This window comes from Mustela lutreola, chromosome 6 (genome assembly GCF_030435805.1).
Source record: "Mustela lutreola isolate mMusLut2 chromosome 6, mMusLut2.pri, whole genome shotgun sequence".
NCBI classification, from domain to species: Eukaryota; Metazoa; Chordata; class Mammalia; order Carnivora; family Mustelidae; genus Mustela; species Mustela lutreola.
In genome coordinates, this window is record NC_081295.1 from 26578208 (window position 1) to 26602282 (window position 24075).

Consider the following 24075-nt stretch of genomic DNA (forward strand, 5'->3'; position numbering starts at 1 on the left):
GGAAACTCTAATCTATAGCCATTAGATCAGAAGCACAGGTGATAAAGTGGACTTGGGACTACTATCTAAAGTAGGGTTCTGGGAGCAGTCTGGTACCAAGATCCCTTAACCTGCACGATTTGATAATAACTGCTGGCTGACAGTGACATAATTGAGCTGAACTGTAGATTGTATAACCCTCAGCTGGTATCACAGAATTTGCTCGATGATATGGGGAAAAATTTCACAAATCTGAATTGGAGTCAGTATTTTACAGAGCAACTAGAACTCCCATACATTGCTGGGAGGAATATAAAATGGTAGATCTACTTTGGGATTAAGTTCAACTTCTAAAATTTCTAACAGAATTAAATATATACCTGTCTTATAACCCAGTATTTCACACTCCTATTTATTTATTCAAAAGAAATGAAAACACATGTCTACTCAAAGATTTGTGGAGAAACATTTATAACAGGTTTATCCATTGTAGTTAAAAACTAAAAACAGGTTAGCCTTCAGTAATAAAGCAGATAAATAAATTGTGCTATGCACATACAATGGAATACTACTGAATAAAAAAAGGAATGAACTACTAGCATACACATCACAATACTTCTTAAAAACTGTAAAGGGTCTTTGACTTTTACCTCAAATGAAAGGTGAAAACTTAGCCTGCTAGAATTTCACAGGTGCTTACAAAGCACAGTACTATGGAGTCAGAGACAAAGGACAGTTTATTATTCAGAGCAATAATAGTAACAAGTAATCAGCATTTTTGAGCTGGTTCTACAAGTCCTTATTCCCACAGGGTGATAGGAAGAAGGCCAAATGAAACCTACACATGGTGTGTTGCATTACAAGAGAGGAACACTGAGTTTAGGGAAGCTGAATTTTTCATAATGGGCAGTAAGCACGCTTGCCCTTTACTCTGGAAGGAAACACTATCTCTGTGTTCCAAGGTAGTTTGCTGTATAAACATCCTTGAAAAGGTAGCCCAGAACAAAGAAGAGCCGTTGCCCCACTCACAAGTCATGCAGCAATCTGAGAGAGCTAGAGAAAATTGTCTCCCAACAATACTGAGTGAATGCAACTTTATACAAAAAGAGTACAGACTGTGTATTCCATTTGTTTGGATTTCTAGAACACACAGATATGACCTATGTAGGAAAAACATTTAGAATAATTGTTGCCTGTGGATGGGTGTGGGATAACTGAGGAGGGACATGCAGAATCTTCCTGGAGTGATAATGTTCACCCTGACAGTGGTTCGGGTTACAAAAGTATAGACATCTGTCAAAGTTATTGAAAGGTACTTAAGGTACTTAAACTTTGTGCATTTCATCATATATCAATTTTATCTCAGAAAAGATATTGAACTCTAGTTAATGATATGCATGATGAAAGATTTAGGGTAAATTGATGTCTGCAACTTCTTTAGAAATGCATCAAAAAGTTAGGTTAATGGATCCACAGGGACATAACAGGTGTAGAGTTATGTGACAAAAACAAGTATAGGAAAACGTTAATTATACAATCTAGATGTTGGATGTAATGGTGTTCACTGTTGAAATTCTATCAACTTCTTTGTTTCAAATTTTTTATTCAAAAATACGTAAAAGTACATCTTTAACAGATACTTCATGGGTGAGAAACATCTTGGCATACTTGATTTTTTAAAAAAAGTATTAAATTGAAATGGAGGTTTTCATTATTACATTTATAAAGTATCTAGTAAGACCAATGTGTACATGGTACTATATTGGACATTACCAACAAATTTCAGAAAATCAAATATTCTAGTGACTTACAATCTGAAATTCTATATTACTTATGTAATTGGAAAAGGAGAGAAGGTGAATGGCAGGATGGTGAGAAATAGAGAGAGATGAGTAAGAAGTAAGAAATGAGACTAAGGGGGCGCCTGGGTGGCTCAGTGGGTTAAGCCGCTGCCTTTGGCTCGGGTCATGATCTCGGGGTCCCGGGATCGAGTCCCGCATCGGGCTCTCTGCTCGGCAGGGAGCCTGCTTCCTCCTCTCTCTCTGCCTGCCTCTCTGCCTACTTGTGATCTCTCTCTGTCAAATAAATAAATAAAATCTTTAAAAAAAAAAAAAAAAGAAATGAGACTAAGGAAAATGAATAATATTTTTATAGTCATCTACAGAGAGAATCTGAAGAATTAATGTCAGGATGTACACTCTAGACTGCTGGACTAATGCCCAAATCAGAAAGGCAGCAGGAAGGTGATTTAGGGAAAAACACGTGGGAACACAGATCATGAAACTAAAGCAAAAAATGATACAGAGATCATGCTTTCCCTTTATGCATATTTTCTGAGGAGTTATACTTGATCCTTTCCTCCCAGATAATTTCTACCTTCAGCTTGGGGCTGATTTGGCTTTGAAAACACTATGATATTCACTCTTTATTACAATGGGGATAAGTACAGGGAAGATGAATCAATGAGAAGTGTGTTTACTTTTCCTTTAGAGCTGGCAAAAAATTAGAAACCTCTCAAACTGCACATATAATACTAAAGATTCTGAACTTATCTTTTTTGTTTTATCCAATGGAAACAAAAACAAATACAAAACACCACATCAGCTATCTACAGCTAATACTACTTGCCCCCCATCTGAAGCCCTATGAAAGAGTGATTTTTTTAAACTAAATTTTTTTTCTTTTTTTTTTTAAGTAGGCTCCACACCCAGCATGGAGCCCAATACAAGGCTTGAACTCACAACTCATCTTAAGACAAGACCTGACCCAAAAAAAAAAAAAGAGTTGAAAGCTTAACTGACTGAGACACCTAGGTGCCCCTAAACTAAATTTTTTTTTTTTTACAAATTTAAACTCTGGAAATGCTTCACTGACTCTAAAATTTACTTGAATTTTTACTTTTAAGTATATTTTTAAGTGCATTAAAATCTATAACATCAAAGTCATATTATGCTCTTAATTAAGTTAGGGAAACCATAATGTCTCTTGGCACGACGAGGTTTACAAATTTCGTGCATGTGTGCAGATTTCAGAAGCTTCTACTGGTATCTTTCAGTGAGTGTATTAAAACTTGTGCTTTTGGGGTGCCCAGGTGGCTCAGTGGGTTAAAGCCTCTGCCTTCAGCTCAGGTCTGATCTCAGGGCCTTGATCTCAGGGTCCTGGGATTGAGCCCCGCATTGGAGGGGGGGAGGGGCTCTGCTCAGCAGGGAGCCTGCTTCCTCCCTCTCTCTCTGCCTGCCTCTCTGTCTATTTCTGATCTCTCTCTCTCTGTCAAATAAATAAATAAAATATTAAATTTAAAAAAAAAACTTGTGCTTTAGATTTATAGTACAGTAGTATAGTTCTGTACTGCTCTTTCATTAAAGCTTTTTTTTTTTTTTAAGATTTTATTTATTTGACCGAGAGGTCACAAGTAGGCAGAGAGGCAGGCAGAGAGAGGAGGACGCAGGCTCCCTGCTGAGCAGAGAGCCTGATGTGGGGCTTGATCCCAGAACCCTGAGATCATCACCTGAGCCGAAGGCAGAGTCTTAACCCACTGAGCCACCCAGGCACCCCTTACCTCAGGTTTTTTTTTTTTTTTTAACTATTTGATTTTTTTTTTTTTTTTTTTTTTTTTTTTTTTAAAGATTTATTTATTTATTTGACAGAGATTACAAGTAGGCAGAGAGGCAGGCAGAGAGAGAGAGAGGAGGAAGCAGGCTCCCTGCTGAGCAGAGAGCCCGACGCGGGACTCGATCCCAGGACCCTGAGATCATGACCCGAGCCGAAGGCAGCGGCTTAACCCACTGAGCCACCCAGGCGCCCCTGATTTTTTTTTTTTTTAAGATTTTCTTTATTTACTTGACAGACAGAGATCACAAGTAGGCAGAGAAGCAGGCAGAGAGAGAGGAGGAAGCAGGCTCCCCGCTGAGCAGAAAGCCCAATGCGCTCGATCCCAGGACACTGGGATCATGACCTGAGCCAAAGGCAGAGGCTTTGACCCACTGAGCCACCCAGGTGCCCCACTATTTGATTTTTTTTAACTCTTACTTTTATAAAACTAAACTTAAAAAACAAAATCAGAGAAAGAGATCTAAATTCACTGTTTCTATTGCCTCCTGATCCATTTATTCCTCAGTCCTTGGTAAAGTGACTTCTACACCAAACTATAAAGAAATGCTTTCACTAAGGTCAAACTTTGACTTCCTCCATGAAGATCCAGAAGACTCTTCAGTCTTACCGTATTTGTCAGCTTTATAGCACCTGGCATTAATCACTCTTTCACTGCTCTTGGCATGTGGGACTCAAAGGCCTAAATTTCTTTCTTTCTTTCTTTTTTTAAGATTTCATTTATTTATTTGAGAGAGGGACTTGATTCCGGGACTCCAGAATCATGACCTGAGCTGAAGGCAGGTGCTTAACCAACTGACCCACCCAGATGCCCACCTAATTTTATTTCTTATACCTCTACTCTCTCCCCCTCAGTCACATTTATAAGCTCATCTTCCTTGACTTTTAAATTATCATTGTTCCATAATGTTCCATTTTTGGCCCTCTCACTATATTTGCTTTCCCTGGGTATTTCTTTTTTTTTCTTTTTTAAGATTTTATTTCTGTAAGAGAGAGAGAGTACAAGCAGACCCCCCACTGAGCAGGGAGCCCTATGCGGGGCTTGATCCCAGGGCCCTGGGATCATGACCTGAGCCAAATGGAGACCCTTAACCATATTCCCTTTTTAACTACTACTTATATAACTTCCATTATGGTATTTCCGGCCCAGACTTCTCTACTAGACTCTAGTCTCATATTATCTAACTGCATATTACATATTTCCATATAACTTTCCCTCATGTCTAAAAGTGAACTAGCCCATATCCTCTACTACTATTGGTAAACACATACAAAGCTTACATGCCAGAAATTATTCTAAGCATTTCACACATATTAACTCATGTATAAATGAAGCTAATGAAATAGGTGAAGGGGATTAAAGGTACCAACTTTCAGTTGTAAAATAAATAAGTCACAGAGATGAAAAGCACAGCATGGGTAAGACAATAATACTGTAACACTGTCATATGCTGACTGTATTTAATATAATGAGCACAGAGTAATGTGTAGAATTGTTGAATCACTATGTTGTACGCTTGAAATCAAACACGCCTGTCAACCATACTCAATAGCAAATTTTTTTAATGAAGCTAATAAATGAAATTAAGGCTCAAGAGACTAAGTAACATACCCATGGCCACAAAGCTAGTGAAGGGGAAAGCCAGGATTTTTAAACCAGGCTTCAAAGTATAGCCTCCTAAATACACTGCATTACCTCACTAGTCAATTCTTAATGTACTCCTTACCAAGTAAGGAGTCAGAATTCTGTCACCTGAGACAGAAATCTCCACCTTCCTCAACCCCACACCAACCACCAATTAATACTAATTTTACTTAATATGTGTAGACTCTGTTCCCCTCCTTCATTTTCCTAATAAAATTCATTACTTCTCGCTTAAATTGGGGAGGAAAAAAAAAAAAAAGCTTCCTATGGTTTCTTTGCTTTTAATCCATTCTCTACATTGTTGCTAGAGTGAACGTCCTGAAGCCAAGATTTGCTCCTTCTCTCCCCGTGTGTTCACATTACCCTGCTCATCAATACAGGCTTTAAAGGTTTCAGTGTGATCCCACAGTGCTCAGCATGAAGTCTGAACTCTGAATGCTTTCTTTTTTAGCCTTTGCCTATATTCCCAGGCTTCATTTTTACCATACCCTTCTACTCCTTCTCTATGCTTTAGCTGTACACCTCACATACCAGGGTCTCTGCGCACACTACTCATCTGCCTTGGAATACACCCTTCCACTATGCTCTTCTCTTCCTTCTCTACCATGGCCAGGGGTCAGTTAAATAACCTTCTTTTCTGTTTTTATAATATGTGGTACACATCTATAACAAAACTTTCTCACCCATTACTGTAATAATGTGTCTATCCCTCTGAATTGGCTGTAAGCTCTAAAAGATAAGGGTAACATACCATTTCATCCATCCAACAGGAAACTGAGGCAGACAGGTTATGTAAACTCACTAATGCCAAAGAGCTAGTGATCAGAGGAAATAATACCTAAATTCAGATCTACATAACTCCAAAGCTAATCAAGGTCTTTATAGAGAAGCAATGAACATGATGAAAGCAGTATCTTGATAAGCTGCTACAACTTAAGACCAACAGAATCATTATACTTCTTGGTATCGGTTTAGTGATTTACACAGCTAAATGCTGTCTTAAAATAATTGTGTAGAAGGACAGCCTTCTCTTAGCAGCATCAACACACCTCTTCTTTCTTTTTGTATTAGCTCTTCCATTCAAAACCATAGGTCGGGGCACATGGGTAGCTCAGTCCTGAAGTGGCTGCCTTTTGGCTCAGGTCATGATCCCAGGGTCCTGGGATAGAGCCCCACATTGGGCTCCCTGGTCTGCAGGAAGCCTGCTTCTTCCTCTCCCCCTCCCCCTACCTGTGTGTTCCCTCTCTTGCTGTGTCTCTATCAAATAAATAAATAAAATCTAAACACTTATAGGTCTTTTATAAAAGTTGTATCAGAAAAAAAAAGTAATAGCAATTAACTGTTACAACAAAAGACTTTTAAAATATTTTATTTAAAAGTACAATTTAGAGATGAAGAAATTAAGTCTCAAATTACTTTGGGAAATTAAATGCCCAAAGTCTTAAGGCAGCAAAAGTAAAAATAAACAAATGAGACTATATTAAATTAAAAAACTTCTGCACAGCAAAACACACACAGGCACAAAACAAAACCAAAAAAATCAACAAAATGAAAAGGCAACTTACTGAATGGGAGAAAATATTTGCAAGTCACATATCTGATAATGGGCTAATATCTAACATATACAAAGAATTCATACAACTCAGCTGCAAAAAATCAATCCGATTGAAAAATGGACAGAGGGGGTGCTTGGGTGGCTCAGTCTGTTAAGCATCTGCCTTTAATCGCTTCTCGGCCTTTTGGCTAAGATCAAGTGAAGCATCTGCTTTTAGATCAGGTCACGATCTCAGGGTCCTGGGACAGAGTTCCATTCCTCCCTGCCCCTGCTCTCTCTTGCTATCTCTCTCTCTCTCTCTCTCAAATAAATAAGTAAAATCTTTTTTTTAAAAGGAAAAGAACAATGAACAGAGGATCTGAATAGACATTTTTCCAAGAAGACATACAGATGGCCAACAGATACATAAAAAGATGTTTAATATCACTCATCATCAGGGAAATGTAAATCAATACAACAATGAAATATCACCTCATACCTGTTAGAATGGCTGTTTCAAAAAGAAAAGAGATAGCAAGTGTTGGCAATAATGTGGAAAAAAGGGAACCCCTGCACATTGTTGAGGGAATGTAAATAGGTACAACCACTATGAACAATAGCATGGATGTTCCTCAAAAATATTTAAATACACCTAACATATGATCCAGAAATTCTACTTCTGGGTATTTATCAGAAAATTAAAACACTAATTCAAAAAGATATATGTGCCCTCATGTTTACTGCAACATTATTTATAATAGCAAAGATGAGGAAAAAACCTAAGTGCCCACCAACTGAATGTATTAAGAAAATGGGACACATATTATGTGCTTACATATATTATGTCTGCGTGTATGGAATGGAGTATTTTTGAGCCATAAGAAAAGAATAAAATCTTGCCATTTGCAACAACATGGATGGACTCTGAGGGCAGTATGCTAAGTAAAATAAGTCAGATAATAAAAGATAAATGCGGTGATTGCACAAGTGGAATCTTAAAAAGCAAACAAACATAATTCCAAGCTCGCAGATAAGGAGAAGAGACTAGTAGTTGCCAGAGGCAGAGGTGGGGAATGGGCAAGACGAATGAAGCAGGTCAGAAAGTATTTCCAGGGGCATCTGGGTGGCTGGCTCAGTTGGTTAAGTGTTGGACTCATGGTTTTTGGCTCAACGTTGTGATCTCAGAGTTGTGAGACTAATCCCTGCTTCAGGTTCCACACACAGTGGGAATCTGCTTGGGATTCTCGCTCCCTAAAATAAATAAATAAATCTTAAAAGAAAGTATTTCTGATAATAACTTTCCAGTTATAAAATTTCTGGTTATGAGGTATATTTCTAGCTACAAAATACTTAAGTCATGGAGGAAAAATGCCCAAAGTCTTACATTTAGTTAGTGGCAAAGCTGGGACAAGATCACATTTTCTATATTGGAAGTAAGCATTCTTTTTTACTACCTACATAATGATATTTCTCAGAGACCCAACTTTAAAATATTGTATAGGTAAACAAAGTAAATCTCTATGACTGATTAACTTGAATGAAGCCTTCCTCATAGTAAAGTTAGCTAACCTGCTAATCTACTGTCATTATAATATATTGTCAAAGTTGTGAGAACTACCTTGGACCAACTTTAAAAAAACTATGGTTATTTCTCTTCAATAAACTTACACTTTAAAAGACATGGTTGAGGCAACATCGCTGACCTCCTCAAAAGACACGTATACATACATATCTATATCTCCTCTAAAGGAGTACAGACCAATTGAATTTTATGTAATGGATAGACATGTTCTACATTTGCGCTGTCCACGGTGGTAGCTAATAAGTAGCCATGTGTAGGTAACTAATGAGCACTCAAGATACTGTTAGTGCAACTGAAGACCCAAATATTTTATTTAATTGTTCTTAATTTAAATTTCAAGAGCCACATAAGCTAGTGAATACATCTTGGAAACACAGTGTTAGAGTTACATCATAAAGATCTGAGAGGTACTTTGCAAAGAAGGTTTGGAAAGATTATATCTCTATACTGTTCAGTTCTATTAATGTAAAATAATTAACACAGAGTAATGACTATGAGAAGTGTTTTTATAATTTTGAAGTGTTTTTATAATTTTGAAGTGTTTTTATAATTCCATGTTTTTATAACCGTCTTCCTCCAATCTTTGTCTCAGAGACAGGATATTATATGCTATGGGAGAAAACCTTTTAGCAGGTACAAGGTTGGGCAAAGAATGAACAAACCCTCCTCCTCTAAAAAAATCAGAGAATCTCTTCAAGTGCCCAGCCTGCTCCAATGATCACAGAAGGGTCAGGAAGCCCCAGGGGATCTTTCCAGGCATGAAACAAGTTCCACAACTCAGCTCTAATTTTTCCACTGGATACATGTAAGGCAAGGTCCCAGGTACACCAAATAACAATTTTTACATTACTACAAATTATACAACCAAAGACAAAAGAATCACATGTAGTTTCAGGCAAGGGCTTCATTACTTTATGACTACATATGGATTTATGTATTACCTATGGATTTTCTAATGCTTAAATATTTGTCTATACATGTCTCAAAATTATCTTTCAGCCAGGGATATGGATTTTTTAGCATCAAGAAAAATGTGGAGAAGGGCTCATTTTATTCATTGGGATATCATAATATTTCCCTGATTAGGTCATCACCTTTTAGTAATACTGCTTTAATTTCTATATTTTCATTAGCATACTTCCCTATATTTATTTTCTCCTGTATTCTCCATCCATTTCTTCAGCATCCTTCATTAGCCTGTTAATAATTCTTCCTTTCCCTAATTAAAAGGGAAACGACCCTTTTCCCTTATAATCTTTCCAACCCTCACCAAACCTAAATAGTATTTTATAAATGAACTATCTGTTCATTTTTTGAAAAAAGCACATTACATAGAGATTATTGGTCTCTTAATGCACTCAGGTGCCTCCTGGCTTTTTCACCTAGCTCTGTTGAGGCCCAAAGGTCACAGATAAGAGAACATGTGGATGGGTCAACACAATCACTTACCACCATAAATAAGTCAGGCATAAATCTTGCTGACAGTGGGAAGTCTAAGCCAGGAAATAATACCAAACAAAATGCCATCTTCAAGCATAAAAACACATGATTTGTGTATGTTCCAAGGACAAATGATTTCTATGTTGTTCCAGAGGCCCAGCACGTAGACACTGTACATATCTGTATGTATGTGGTGCTCAGTTTGCTTAAAAATAAACAGCAACTCAGGGCCAGGGCTATCACAAACAGGTTTCTAAAAGGTTGTTTGTTTGTTTTTTTTAAGGTGTTTATTTATTTTTCTTTTTTTAGAGAGGGAGGGAGAGATGGTAGGACCAGAACAAGGGGAAAAGAAAGAGTTCTAAGCAGGCTCCATGCCCAGTGCAGAGCCTGACATAAGACTCGATCTCACAACCCCGAAATCATGACCACGGCTAATAAATGAACAGTTGACACTTAACCGACTGAGCCACCCAGGTACCCCTATAATGTTTTAATAAGAGGGTGCCTGGGTGGCTCAGTGGTTAAAGCCTCTGCCTTCAGCTCAGGTCATGATCCCGGGGTCCTGGGATCGAGCCCCTCATCGGGCTCTCTGCTCGGCGGGGAGCCTGCTCCCTCCTCTCTCTCTGCCTACTTGTGATCTCTGCCTGTCAAATAAATAAATAAAATCCTTAAAATATATATATATTTTAATAAGGATGAGCATCTGATCAACTTAGAAGATCCTGTTTCCTATCTGCATATGGTGGTGGCAATGAGTGAAGTTATAGTAAGTCAAAGGCTTCTAACAGGATGAGACAAACAGACAAAAAAAGCCTGAAAATACAAGCAAAATACAAAATAGATACAAACATGTCACTATATCTCTATGTTTTCACATCTAGTACTTATAAACTACTTTTAAAATTTATGGGAATTGGGGGCGCCTGGGTGGCTCAGTGGGTTAAAGCCTCTGCCTTCGGCTCAGGTCATGGTCCCAGGTTCCTGGGATCGAGCCCCGCATCGGGCTCTCTGCTCAGCAGGGTGCCTGCTTCCTCTCTCTCTCTCTGCCTGCTTCTCTGCCTACTTGTGATCTCTGTCTGTCAAATAAATAAATAAAATCTTAAAAAAAAAAAAAAAAAAGATTCTCTCTCAAAAAAAAAATTTATGGGAATTGGTTATATGAGCTGGGGTTTAGTAAGATGGAATTCTTTGTAAACAAGAGATAATTTATCAAGGAGATTCAATCAGCAGCATGACTTTGCTCACATTGTATATATTAATAATACCTAACTAGGGTTGTTATAATAATTAGATGAGTTAATACATGTCAACTGCTTAAAACAGGAGCTGGCATGAGGTAAATCTTATGCTTAAATCATGCCAATATTAAAAGGGGACTTTGCATGTAAATGTGATAGCATTTAAAAAGTATTTATAAGTAATTGCTATTGCTTTTTTTCAATCTCCATACATAGCATGTGTTCATTTTATAAAATACAGATAAGGAAAACAGAGGGTAGACATTGAGCTATGAGCTGTGTAGTGTGTAGGAGTTGGCACCACGGCAGAAGACATCAAAACTAAAATCAAGAACTACTGGGCTGCCCCTGTGAGACACTTCCCCAACCAGAACCAGGCCAGGATACATAATAATAATAATTATTGTTATTATTGACAATAATAATTGTTAAAATCTAGATAATAATAAAGTTCTGCTGGCAGAACTACCTTGACTTCCACCACTATGAGTAGACAATGACTAATAAAGGAGATGGTGTCTCCACATGTGAATGGTACCGGTATGTGTACAAGTCCCTCTGCCCCATAGCCTGGGTGTCAACCTCAGATGACCGACCACCAGGCAGAAGGCACATTTTCTGGCAAGATTTGAACCACCTCTCCTTTGCCCTCCATCCTTCTCCCAGTGTTGTGAAGAAGGTACATGGCGATCCCCATCCTGGGATCCTGAATCATGGCTTAACTAATAATAAATACTTCTTGGAAATGTGTTTTAAAAAGAAAACAAAACAGAAGAGAAGGTAAAAATCACCTGAAATTCCATCACATCACTATTGCTATTTTTTTATGATTTTATTACCCTATTTATTAACCATAAATTTCCACTTTCTCATAGGTATAGATAGAAGGAGATACATTTTTTTAAAACATTGAGACCCACTAAACCCAATGTTTTATACTTTACTACTTCTCATCCAACAAGGTAACTAAATATCTTTCCTTTGCGTTGAACACTTTGAGGCTGTGTTTTTTAGCAGCCAAATGCTCCCCACTCCCATCTTTTCTCCAGGTGTACTCTCAATTTTTGAAACTTCTATATTAAAAAACAGGGACAAAGCTTCTCCAGTTGGACAGAACGAAGTTGTGCTCAGCCTCCCCATCTCCCATTGGTCCTCAAAGTACCCCCAAGGAAATCAAAGACACTTCTGAATACAGTTTAACAATATAAGTTAAAAAGCATCATTTTTAAAAACTGGCTATATTACATGGAGGTTTATAATTTAACCAATCATCTAATAAAAAACATTTAGTTTTTTCCAATTCTTTGTTTTTATAAAAAGTGCTATGAAAAAACATCTTTATGTACACCCATCCTATTCATAGGCTTTTGATGTATACTGCCAAATTATACTGTAGAAACTTGCATAAGCATATATCTCTGCCAGAGGTATAGGAGAATATTTCTCTCCATATTCCACAGCATCAAGTATTATCATTAAAATAATAATAATAATAACATGTCAAACTCTCATCTGTTAAACATTGCTTTAAGCTTTTATTTGTTTAGTTTCTGTATTTTTACTTTCATGAATTTCTACATTCCTGTCCTTTGTCTGTTTGACAAAGTTGCTTGTTTTTTCTTACTAATACAAGACTTCTTTATACTGCAATGACATTAACCCTTTGTTGATGTATTGTAAATAATTTTCTTAATTTGTACTCTGTCTTTCAACTTCCTAACAAGTTTCTCCAAGAGATTGAAGTCGGGTTAATGATACAAACAGTTAATATGAAAAAGACCTACCCATATTTAATTTATACTTAATATATTTACTTTACTTAAATGTCTGAGATTTTGATCTATAAATGTACTTTATAAAATTTGTACTTTATAAAATTAAAATATATTTGGAATAAAAGATTTCACTTATTATATAAACAGCCATCATTACTTTTATAATTAACACATAATCTATATATAAATTTGACTTTAAGTGTCAACATTAGTGAATGACTAATGGTACTGGATTCTAAGAGGAAATGAATGAGCAAGAAGAAATTAATTTTTTATACATGCAGTTGTAACATGACACAGCTGTGACATTTGGAGAGAAAAGGTAGTTATAAAAATGGTGAAGGTCAAAAAGATATTTAAATCACAAATAATAACTTGATTATTATCTAGATGTCACAATTACCATGCTAAGAGTAAATTTAGATGAAATAAATAATCTAATCCTAAATTATTCGGGTATATGTTCATTGTTAAGTATATTCCCTATTAAAATTTAACATTGAAAAATCTAAAGAAAATGATAAAATGTTAATGAATGTTACCCTCTTTTAGCTGCACTTTATTGTTTAAGAATGAAATGTGGTCTCAGGATTTCAATTATATGATGGGTTTGAAGTCCAGTGCAATGAACTTCAATCATTTCTAGGTTTTCCCTTATGGAGTTTTATAATATAAAACACTTCTTAAAATTACAGGCCATGAATTAGATTGATTTTAATATTTTGTTATAGGATTTATATTACATATCGTATCTAAAATTATTTTATATATATGGTTAAAATAAGTTAGGTATAATATGCCTTTTAACTTTTATAGTGTAAAAAGATTTAAAACAATCTTTCAATAATCAGGCTTCTCCAATAATAGAAACTTTCTCTCCTTAGTTTATTATGGTATATAAATAAGACTTTTTTTTCAAAGGCATCTAAAGAAGACAACCTTATCAAACAAGCACAGGGGAATAAACTAAGGATAAAAGGCTAGTGTTCCTTCCAATGAGCACTACCAACACTAATGGGGATGCCAGACATCTTAAACCCAGAAATATCAGTCTTTGCTAATGCTCTCAAACTAATTTTTATAGGAGATGAACCCAGCCACATGCAGATTATAAATTCTGATTTCAGTATGAGTATCCACATCTTACCAATTGCAAATTCTAGCCTCATCATAATTTTCTAATATTTTTAAAATTTTTCTTTTTTAAGATTTTATTTTTAAGTAGTTTCTACAACCAGCGTGGGAGCTTGAACTTACAACCCCGAGAACAAGAGATGTGTGCTCTGACTGAGCCAGCCAGGTGCCCCTCATTGTTATTTTCCACCATTGTCACCAAATGTCCAATCCTCAACCTAAAAATACTTTATCATTTTAACCATCAGGTATATTTTGCAGCTTTCAGGATATCTTGAAGAAATAGTGTTGGTGGGTGTTACAAACTCTTGTTGATATTTTATTATTATACATCATCCAACTGAGAAACTATGTATACAGATAATGGTTCAACTTTGTCAGTTTCAAGGATTCAAAAAAATTTTTTACAAGATTTTATTTATTTATTCATGAGAGACAGAGAGAGAGAGAGAGGCAGATGGAGAAGCAGGCTCCCCACTAAGCAGGAAGCCCAACACGGGACTCGATTCCTCGACCCTGGGATCATGACCTGAGCCAAAGGCAGATACTTAACCATCTGAACTGAACCATACAGGCACCCAAAGATTCAAATTTTTTTATTCTTCTCTTCCCTTAATCCATCACATCAGTAACAGATGTTTGTTAATTCTTCCTCCCAAATATCTGTTATATCCTCCATATTACTGCTTTTCCCTTTCTGAGAAAACAGCCTCACCGACAACTACTACAATGATACTTATCAAACAAGACCAAAACACAGAATAAAGTGTATGATGGTATATTAAGCAGATATTTTTTAAAGTTCAGAACACAAAATAGTAATTTTATGGACAAATATTTTGAAGGAAAATATTTTGAGTTATAGGCAAGGTAAAATGTTCATTAAAATCATTTTAAGATATTTAATAATTTTAAAAGGCAATAGTACTGTTCACAAATACTAATTTCATCATACCATAATCTGATTCAGAAATCTATTTAAACTATATTCAAAGGTGATCATTTAAAAACCATTCACCTGGGGCACCTGGGTGGTTCAGTCAGTTGGGCATCTGACTTTTTGTTGAGGCTTAGGTCATGATCTCCTGCATCATAGGATCAAGCCTCATGTAAGGCTCCATGCTCAGTAGGGAGTCTGCTTGAAGATGCTCTTCCTCTTCCCTCCCCTCCCTCTCTCTCTAAAATAAATAAATCTTAAAAAAATCATTCACCAGTTGGTCACTCTTCTCCTTACCTTTCCATCCTTCCAAAGTTCCCTTAATTATCATCCTTACTATACCCCAACTATAAACTTACTAGAGCATAAAGCACTTCTAACAACACCTAACATTTGTCTCTGTCACCAAGACTTTGCTGAATTCTCTTACCTCTGTTAGAGACTAAGAAAGACAAAAAGAAGCTCTGGACAGCCAGGAGTTAGCCTGTCACTCTCAGTCAGGTCTTGTGTTGCTGGGAGTTGGCTTGGCACTTAGAGCTATGCCAGGGTGTTCATAACATTTTATTTGAACATAAACAATTTCAGAGAACACACAAAATCAAACAAGGCCACTCTAACTTTATGTGAACAGAGACAAAAACAACACTGTCCAAACCAAACAATGGTTAAACACTCCCCTTTCATGGCTAATATGTCTGTTTCCTTACCAACTCTAGTTTTAGCACCATGATGTTATTCCTGCTTTCTAGCTAAGAATTATTAGGATCCCTAGGGCCCTGGGGGGACTTAGTCAGTTAAACAGCTGCCTTCAGCTCAGATCATGATCCCCGAGTCCCGGGATAAAGTCCTGCTTCCAACTCCCTGCTCAGGGGGAGTCTACTTTTCCCTCTGCTCCTCACCCTGCTCGTGTGCTCTCTCTCTCTCAAATAAATATATAAAATCTTCAAAAGAATTATTAGGATCCCCAATCACAGAATTACTTCTGCTTTTTGACAGCATCAAACCCCTGTTTTCTTGACCTTCCCCCAAATCACTTAACAGGAACCCCAATCCTAGAAGTCCTTTCTAACGCCTTCTCACTGAAATGCTTCAAGGTTCCATGTACCCCAGTGCTACAAGTTAATAAATCCAATTTTTTTTATTCAGGTGAGTTCCTGATGGCATTTTTTTACATATTTATTATTAACAATACTATTTGCTTTTTTAAAAAGGATTTATTTGGGGCACCTGGGTGGCTCAGTGGGTTAAGCCACTGCCTTCAGCTCAGGTCATAATCTCAGGGTCCTGGGATCGAGTCCCGCATAGGGCTCTCTGCTAAGCAGGGAGCCTGCTTCCTCCTCTCTCTCTCTCTCTCTGCCTGCCTCTCTGCCTACTTGTGATCTCTGTCTGTCGAATAAATAAATAAAATCTTTAAAAAAAAAAAGGATTTATTTATTTTTAGAGAGAGCAAGCAAGCACGCAGAAGAGACAGGGAGAGGGACTGAAAGTTTTAAGCAGAGTCCCTGCTGAGTATGGAGCCTGACGTGGGGCTCGATGTCACCACCCTGAGATCACAACGTAAGCCAAAACCAAGAGTCAAATGCTTAGCTAACTGCACCACCCTGGGGCCCCAAATACCATTAATTTTTACAATGGTTTTCATTTTTATATATTTTAATCTTATCCCCCCAAAAATCTAAAAAGTCTCTTTTATTTTCTAACATGAAGCTGTATTTAGTTTCAGTATATACTCTTATAGTTCATACCATGTTTCATCCATTTAACTTATATGTTAAACAATTTTTTCCATCACAAGCACATACACATTTGCTCCTTAATTCCATAAAATGGTAATTTCTGGGATGCCTGGGTGGTTTAGTTGGTTAAACATCTGACTTCAGTTCAGGTCATGATATCAGGGTCCTGAGACTGAGCCCCACAGTGGGTTCCATGCTCAGTAGGGCGTCTGCTTCTCTCTCACTGTTTGCCCCCAGCCCTTCCCTCTCTCAAATAAATAAAATCCTTTTTTTAAAAAGGTAAGTTCCTTAAGAGTACAGTCATTGTGATGCACATTGAATAATATATAAAATTACTGAATCATTTTATCATTTTATTGTGTAACTGAAACTATTAGTTAATTATATTTTAATAATATTTCAATAATAAAAAATGATAAGCTCCATGTGGATCAAAATATTTATATTTTTATAACATTACAAAGAAGGCTGTCATTAACTCCTTTTATTTACTGGAAATTCTGATCCTGGCTTCTTCAACTCTACATTTCCTTCTTTTAAGATGCTTTCCTACCTTAGTTTCACGACCACCTAAATATGATGGCTTCTAGCTAAACCTATAACCATAATCGATACCCCTCTTCGAAGACCCACACAGATATCCAAATGGATGGTCAAAGGGCTCTCATGTTCCCCATTTCTAGAACAAAATTCAGTATCTAGTCCCCCAAACTTTGACACTCTATCTCCTTCTCCAACTTCCATCCTTGGGTCTCCCCCAATCGCTCAAGCACTCAAGTCAGAAATCAAGTAGTAATTCATATTCTTCCTCTTCTCTCATCTCCCACAACCAACAGTTTGCCAAGTCTTGGATATTTTGGGTATATTCCCTAACTTTACTTCTCTCCCAATTTATATCTAGTGTAACTACCTTAGTTAAGACCCTGACCCCCTCTCCCAAACTGCAGTTCTCTTACCTATTCAAAATCCATCTTCAACCTAACGCTGCAGCAGAAACCATCTAGAGTAACAATCTGTTCCAGTTAACTCCCTGCTTTTAATTCTTCAATGACTTAAAATCCATTAAAATCCTTCAATGGTTCCGCAGTATCAATAAGTTAAAGGCCAAACCTATTTCTTCTACCTCCTCAATGGACCCTCGCACACCGTCCCCTCACCCTTTAGTCCAGTGATCTGAAGTGTTCAAAAAAATGCCAGGCATCAGGTATAATGCTCCCTCTGTTGAGAAGCACTTCCTCAAGATGTCCGACAAATACTCTGTTCTCACAAGCTCAGTTTAATATTCATCTCATATATAATAAACACTTTGACAAATTAAGCATATCTCCTTTCAGAGTCCAATATACAAGTTTCCCTGACAGCATCAAAATCACTACGAAATAGGGCGGCCTGGGTAGCTCAGTTGGTTAAGCATCTCCCTATGGCTCAGGTCATGATCCCAGGATCCTGGGGTCGAGTCCCATATTGGGCTCCCTGCTACGTGGAAAGCCTGCTTCTCCCTCTGCCCTGTTCATATGCTCCCTTGCTCACTCATTCTCTCAAATAAATAAAATCTTTAAAAAATTAAAAATAAATAAATCACTTTAATATATGTCAGTATTTACAGTTTCTTCTCCTACTCTGAACTGCAAGGTCCTTGAAGACAGAACCCATGACTTAATATAATTTATATCCAAAGTAACTAACACTACACCTGGCACAAAGCAGACCTAAACAAACAAGTTAAGTAACTCATTTGCAAATTCACAGCAAAAGAAAAATTTTATTTTGCCATGAAACTTCATCTAATTAAGGTTAAAGGCAAAGAATATCATATCAAGCATTGCTGTACTTTTTAATGACAAAAACCTTCTCCATAAAATGCTACAAGAAAGAATAATTTTACAAGAAAGGGTAACTTTACATGATGACCATCTTATTGCTTTCAGAATTGCTACTTACGCCAATGCTCATAAGAAATAAGATTTATGATCCTACCTATAATACTATGTTTTAGTTTGTTTAAACAAACTAAACAATGGCTGTTCAATAATAAGTTTTAATAATGCCAATATAAACATGTAAAATCAGGCACTTACAAGTGAAAGATAGCATTTTAAAGCTTTAAAAATAAAACAAAGGAAGACAACTTTATAATCTCAGAGTACAAACTGATATAACCAATGTAGAAAACAATTTAACATTTCTTTTTTTTTTAAGAGTTTATTTATTGATTTGACAGAAAAAGTGAGAGAGCACAAGCAGGCAGAGCAGCAGTAGGAGAGGGAGAAGCAGGCTCACCACTGAGCAGGGAGCCTGATGCGGGGCTTAATCCCAGGACTCTGGGATAATGACCTGAGCAGAAGGCAAACACTTAATGATTGAGCCACCCAGGCACCCCCAATTTAACATTTCTTAATCAAATTGAAAATACACATGTTAGTGCACCTGGGTGGCTCAGTGGGTTAAGCCGCTGCCTTCGGCTCAGGTCACGATCTCAGGGTCCTGGGATCGAGGCCCGCATCGGGCTCTCTGCTCAGCAGGGAGCCTGCTTCCCTCTCTCTCTCTCTCTGCCTGCCTCTCCATCTACTTGTGATTTCTCTCTGTCAAATAAATAAATAAAATCTTTAAAAAAAATAAGAAAAAAAAAAGAAAATACACATGTTACAACCCAAAAATTCTATTTCTAGGTTATATACCCTGGAAAAATGTTTGCATACATGTACCTGAAATTTTGTAAGAGAATGCACAGTATAGTATTATTCATAATAGCAAAAACATTTAAAAATCAATTGATTAATAACAACAGAATATAGCATATTCATATGATGGCATACCCCATGACAGTAATTATGAATATATGGATATTTATATATGAATATGGACTAACTATATCTATATTCAATAATATAATCTTAAAATATTAAGTACAAAAATCAATTTTGATATAGTAAAAATTATAATAAAGAATGTTTTAATTAATTTCTAATTTACTTTTAATCCATTTAAATGGGGAAACTATAGTGTCACTGCTATATTAGATAAGAATTTCTCTTTAGCGGAACTTGAGTGGCTCAGTTGGTTAAGCATCTGACTTCACCTCTGGTCATGATCCCAGGGTCCTGGGATCGAACCCCAGATTGGGCTCCCTGATCAGCAGGGAGTCTGCTTCTCCTCCTCCTTCCCACTTCTGCTCTATCTCTGTGTTTCTCAAATAAGTAAAATATTTTTAAAAAAGAATTTCTTTTTATGTTTTTTAAAGTATACTTAGTTACTTATTTTATTTTTTTTAATTTCCATACCCAAAGCAGGGCTCAAACTCATGATCTCATGATCCTGAGATCAAGAGCTGTATGCTCTTCTGACTGAGACAGCCAGGCACCCCCAGGTAAAAATTTCTTAAAGCAAAAAATTAAGCTCACAACTACCAAACTGAAATTATTTCCTATAGAATAAAATGAAGAAACAAAGTCAGCACTGTCCAGTAGAACTTTCCATTTTAATGGGAATGTTCTATATCTATACTGTACAATAAGATAGCTATCAACCACATGTAGCTACTAAGCACTTGGCTACCACAGTAGAGAAACTACTTTTTTTTTTTTTAAAGATTTTATTTATTTGACAGACAGAGATCACAAGTAGGCAGAGAGGCAGGAAGAGAGAGAAGAGAAAGCAGACTCCCCACTGAGCAGAGAGCCCGATGCGGGGCTCGATCCCAGGACCCTGGGATCATGACCTGAGCTGAAGGCAGAGGCCTTAACCCACTGAGCCACTCAGGTTCCCCGAGAAATTACATTTTTAATTTTAAGTAATTTAAAGAGCTACATTTTATAAGTGGTTATCATATTGGACAATGTAGCACTAAATATTTCTTTGTAGAAACATAACCTAGAAGAATAGTTATATAATACATACTCTAAAATATCTAGTTTTAGCACCTAATTGTTATTGATTTTCCTTGATAAAAATCCATTACTTTATAAAGTTCTTTTCCTTCTCCATTCTCACAATTTAAAGCAAATTTCAGATGTTTGATGTATAGGTGCTTTGGTTATAAAAGACATTTTAAGTACTTACTCTAGGTCTTTTTTACATCTAAAATCTCCAATGAAACTATGTAACTACTAAAAAGTACACAATTAAATTTCCATTCAGCCACTAAAAATTTAATAGGAAAAGCTCTGTTCTCACGGGTAAGAATACCAGTTCTAACTTCACTTACTAGTTCCAGCACTTACTAGTTCTAACTTCAGTCAAATTTATTTAACCTTCTGAGCCTCAAGCTTATCATTTCAAATGAAATAATATCTAATTCAGATGAATATAAAGGGTAAGTGAAATAAAATGATAAACTTGCATTACACAGTGTCTGGCCTCCTGCCCCCGCCTGCTTCTCTGCCTACTTGTGATCTCTCTCTGTCAAATAAATAAGTAAAATCTTTAAAAAATTAAATAAATGCATTTTGATCAGTTCTGTTTTCTTAAGCACAATTATAAAGAGGCTGAACACGTTCCTTTCTTAGCTACTCCCAATATTTAACTCTGGTGATCTATAAAACATTGCTGAGCTCATTTCACAATGTGTTACATGTCTGTTATGACTTTTTGACATATACCTATATTTTGACAAAATGCTTTTAAATATGTTAAACCGTTATATTATATGATGATGTGAACTATAGCATGAAATATTTTTCTGATGCTCAGGGTACATAATATTATGTTTTTTTCTAAGTTATTCAGAAAAAATCTCTAAGTAAAAATAAATGAAGGAAAGAAGAAAATGTCCTTTAACTCAGAAATGAGAAAAAAAAAAAAAACATGGTGTGTTTGTTTTGGAGAAAGCAAAGGCTTTTTATTTAGGAAGAAGGGGAAGGAGTGGCAAAGGTACATGACATTTAGTAAGTATCTAACAAGGGTCAGAAAGAATTTTTATTTACTTTGAGTTCTAAGCTTTTCCCTTAACCTTGGTGAAACTCCCTCTTCTTGAGTAAATGTATTAGTTGGGCTGCTCTGGAACAAGGCTCTGTATTTTATACATTTGTACTAGTTTTAGGTAATGTTTAGACATCTTTGAACTTTTTTTTTTTTTAAGATTTTATTTATTTGACAGAAAGAGAGATCACAAGGAGGCAGAGAGGCAGGCAGAGAGAGAGGAGGAAGCAGGCTCCCTGCTGAGCAGAGAGTCAGATGCGGGGCTAGATCCCAGGACCCTGAGATCATGACCTGAGCCAAAGGTGGAGGCTTAACCAATGGAGCCACCCAGGCACCCTGAACTTATTTTCTTAACCAACATTTAGGTAGTGTCCAAAATAAGTTGTGTCTTTAATTTACTCTACTAATTACTCAGACTTAAGAATTAAATACAATCTTGGGGTGCCTGGGTGGCTCAGATGGTTAAGCGTCTGCTTTCAGCTCAGGTCATGATCTCTGCCCTGGGTTCGAGCCCGGAGTTGCGCCCGGAGTCGAGTAGGACTCCCTGGTCAGTATGGAATCTGCTTCTGCCTACCCTTCTACCCCTCTGGCTCATGTTCTCTCTCTCTTAAATAAACAAATACAATCTTAAAAAAAAAAAAAAAAAGAATTAAGTACAATCTTGTTTTCACTATTTTATTATTTTCTAAATGTTATTATCTTTGTTCCAATAATTCCGTGTTAATTGAAGAGATTAAATTTTTATGTGTACCAAAAATTAACTTCTATTCTTTTCTATTCTGAAGGAAATGGTTATTGGATCCAAATATAATTTTTATTTTTATATTTTTTTCAAACTTTATTTCTAGATAATAATTTTAAAGTTTTATCACTAAGTTGGAAGCTTTCTGAATACTTATTATGATTAAATGATATATCTAGTATTTATGGTGGACAGAATTCTAGGACTCCCAATTACCCTAACCTTTTAAAATTCCTTCCTTTATTAAGAAGACTGGATATCATTCCTATGATCCTGATCATAGATACAAATAAAGTTACCAACAAGGTGACTTTAAGTTAATCAAAGAGGGGATTACAACGTATGTTTCTTGAACTCTATGTAATCATACGTTAGAAGAAGAAATTTTTCTCTGGCTGTTGGGAGAAGGGAAAGTCAGAGCTTTGAAGAAGGATCTCACCTTTGAAGAAGGATCTCACCACCCTTGCTGACGTAAAGACAGATGGGAGGCAGGAATGTGAGTTTGGCCTCTGGGAGCTGGGAATGGTACCTTGCCAACATCTGATAAAAACATGGAAGACCAGTCCTACAGCCACAAGGAATGATTTGTACCAACACCAGGAATGAGTCAGAAAGAGAACTCTGAGTGAGAGATGAGAACACAGCTGGCCAACACCTGGACTTCAGCCTTGGGATATTCTGTGCAGAGATCCCATTTACATTGTGTTGGACTCCTGCTCTATAGACTGTGAACTAATAACTGTGTGTTTTAAGCCACGAAGTTTGTGGTAATAAAAAACTTAATTCAATATCAAAGTGGGAAGAAGGAAATGACGGGCAAGAGGAGTGCTTTAAAAAATGTATATACATCATAAACTGCAGGGAGTAATGTACAAAGTAGTGCTCAAGACCTACCCAACAGCTGAAAGATAACAGTCCCAGGGTAGTAGAACCTCTTACATAGCATCCGCCTATTGAGGCAGTGTAGAAGATTTAAAAGAAGACCTGCACAAAATTTTAAGTCTTTGAGATTTGTTTTCTATTAAGATTTTATTTATTTGGGGGTGCCTGGGTGGGTCAGTCAGTTAAGCGTCTGCCTTCAGCTCGGGTTATGGTCCCAGGGTCCTGGGATCAAGCCCCACATCAGACTCCCTGCTCAGCAGAGAGCCTGCTTCTCCCTCTCCCTCTGCCTGCCACTCTGCCTACTTGTGCTCTCCATCTCTCTGTCAAATGGATAAATAATATCTTTAAAAAAAAAAAAAAAGATTTTATTTGACAGAGAGAGACACAGCGAGAGATGGAACACAAGCAGGGAAGTGGGAGAAGGAGAAGCAGGCCTCCCGCTGAGCAGGAAGCCCAATGCAGAGTTCGATCCCAGGACCCTGGGACAAAGACCTGAGCTGAAGGCAATCGCTTAACCAACTGAGCCACCCAGGTACCCCTGTTTTCTAACATTCTTATCTATGAGTGACTCTCCTTAACCCTTCAGATTATAAGGATTTTGAAGACCAACAGTAACCTACCATCTGTACAAAACAGAAAAGTATCTGGGTGATCATTGGTACTTATTCACTAGACTAAATGAAGAATAGCTTCATCTCCTTGTTGCTATACTACTCAGAGGATAGTGATGTCTAAATAGCTATGTACGAACTCAACTGATGTTTTAAACCCTGTGTTAAAGAAATGTAAAAAATAAGAACAATGGCTATGCTTGTAAGCTGTCTTCCTTAGGGTTTTTCTTTTACTCAGAGATGATATCCCTCTTGTGAAATGACAGTAATTACGAATAAATAAACGTCCTTCCATGGCAAAACAGCCACTGGAG

General features: G+C 36.8%; 1 protein-coding gene and 1 pseudogene across 2 annotated transcripts in view; one reads left to right on the plus strand and one right to left on the minus strand.

Annotated features, from left to right (window-relative positions):
- Positions 1-24075, minus strand: part of LIN28B (lin-28 homolog B) — a 137741-nt gene that overhangs the window by 72346 nt on the left and 41320 nt on the right. The window lies entirely within an intron of this gene.
- On the plus strand, positions 10541-11659 carry LOC131833256 (cytochrome c oxidase subunit 6B1-like; annotated as a pseudogene).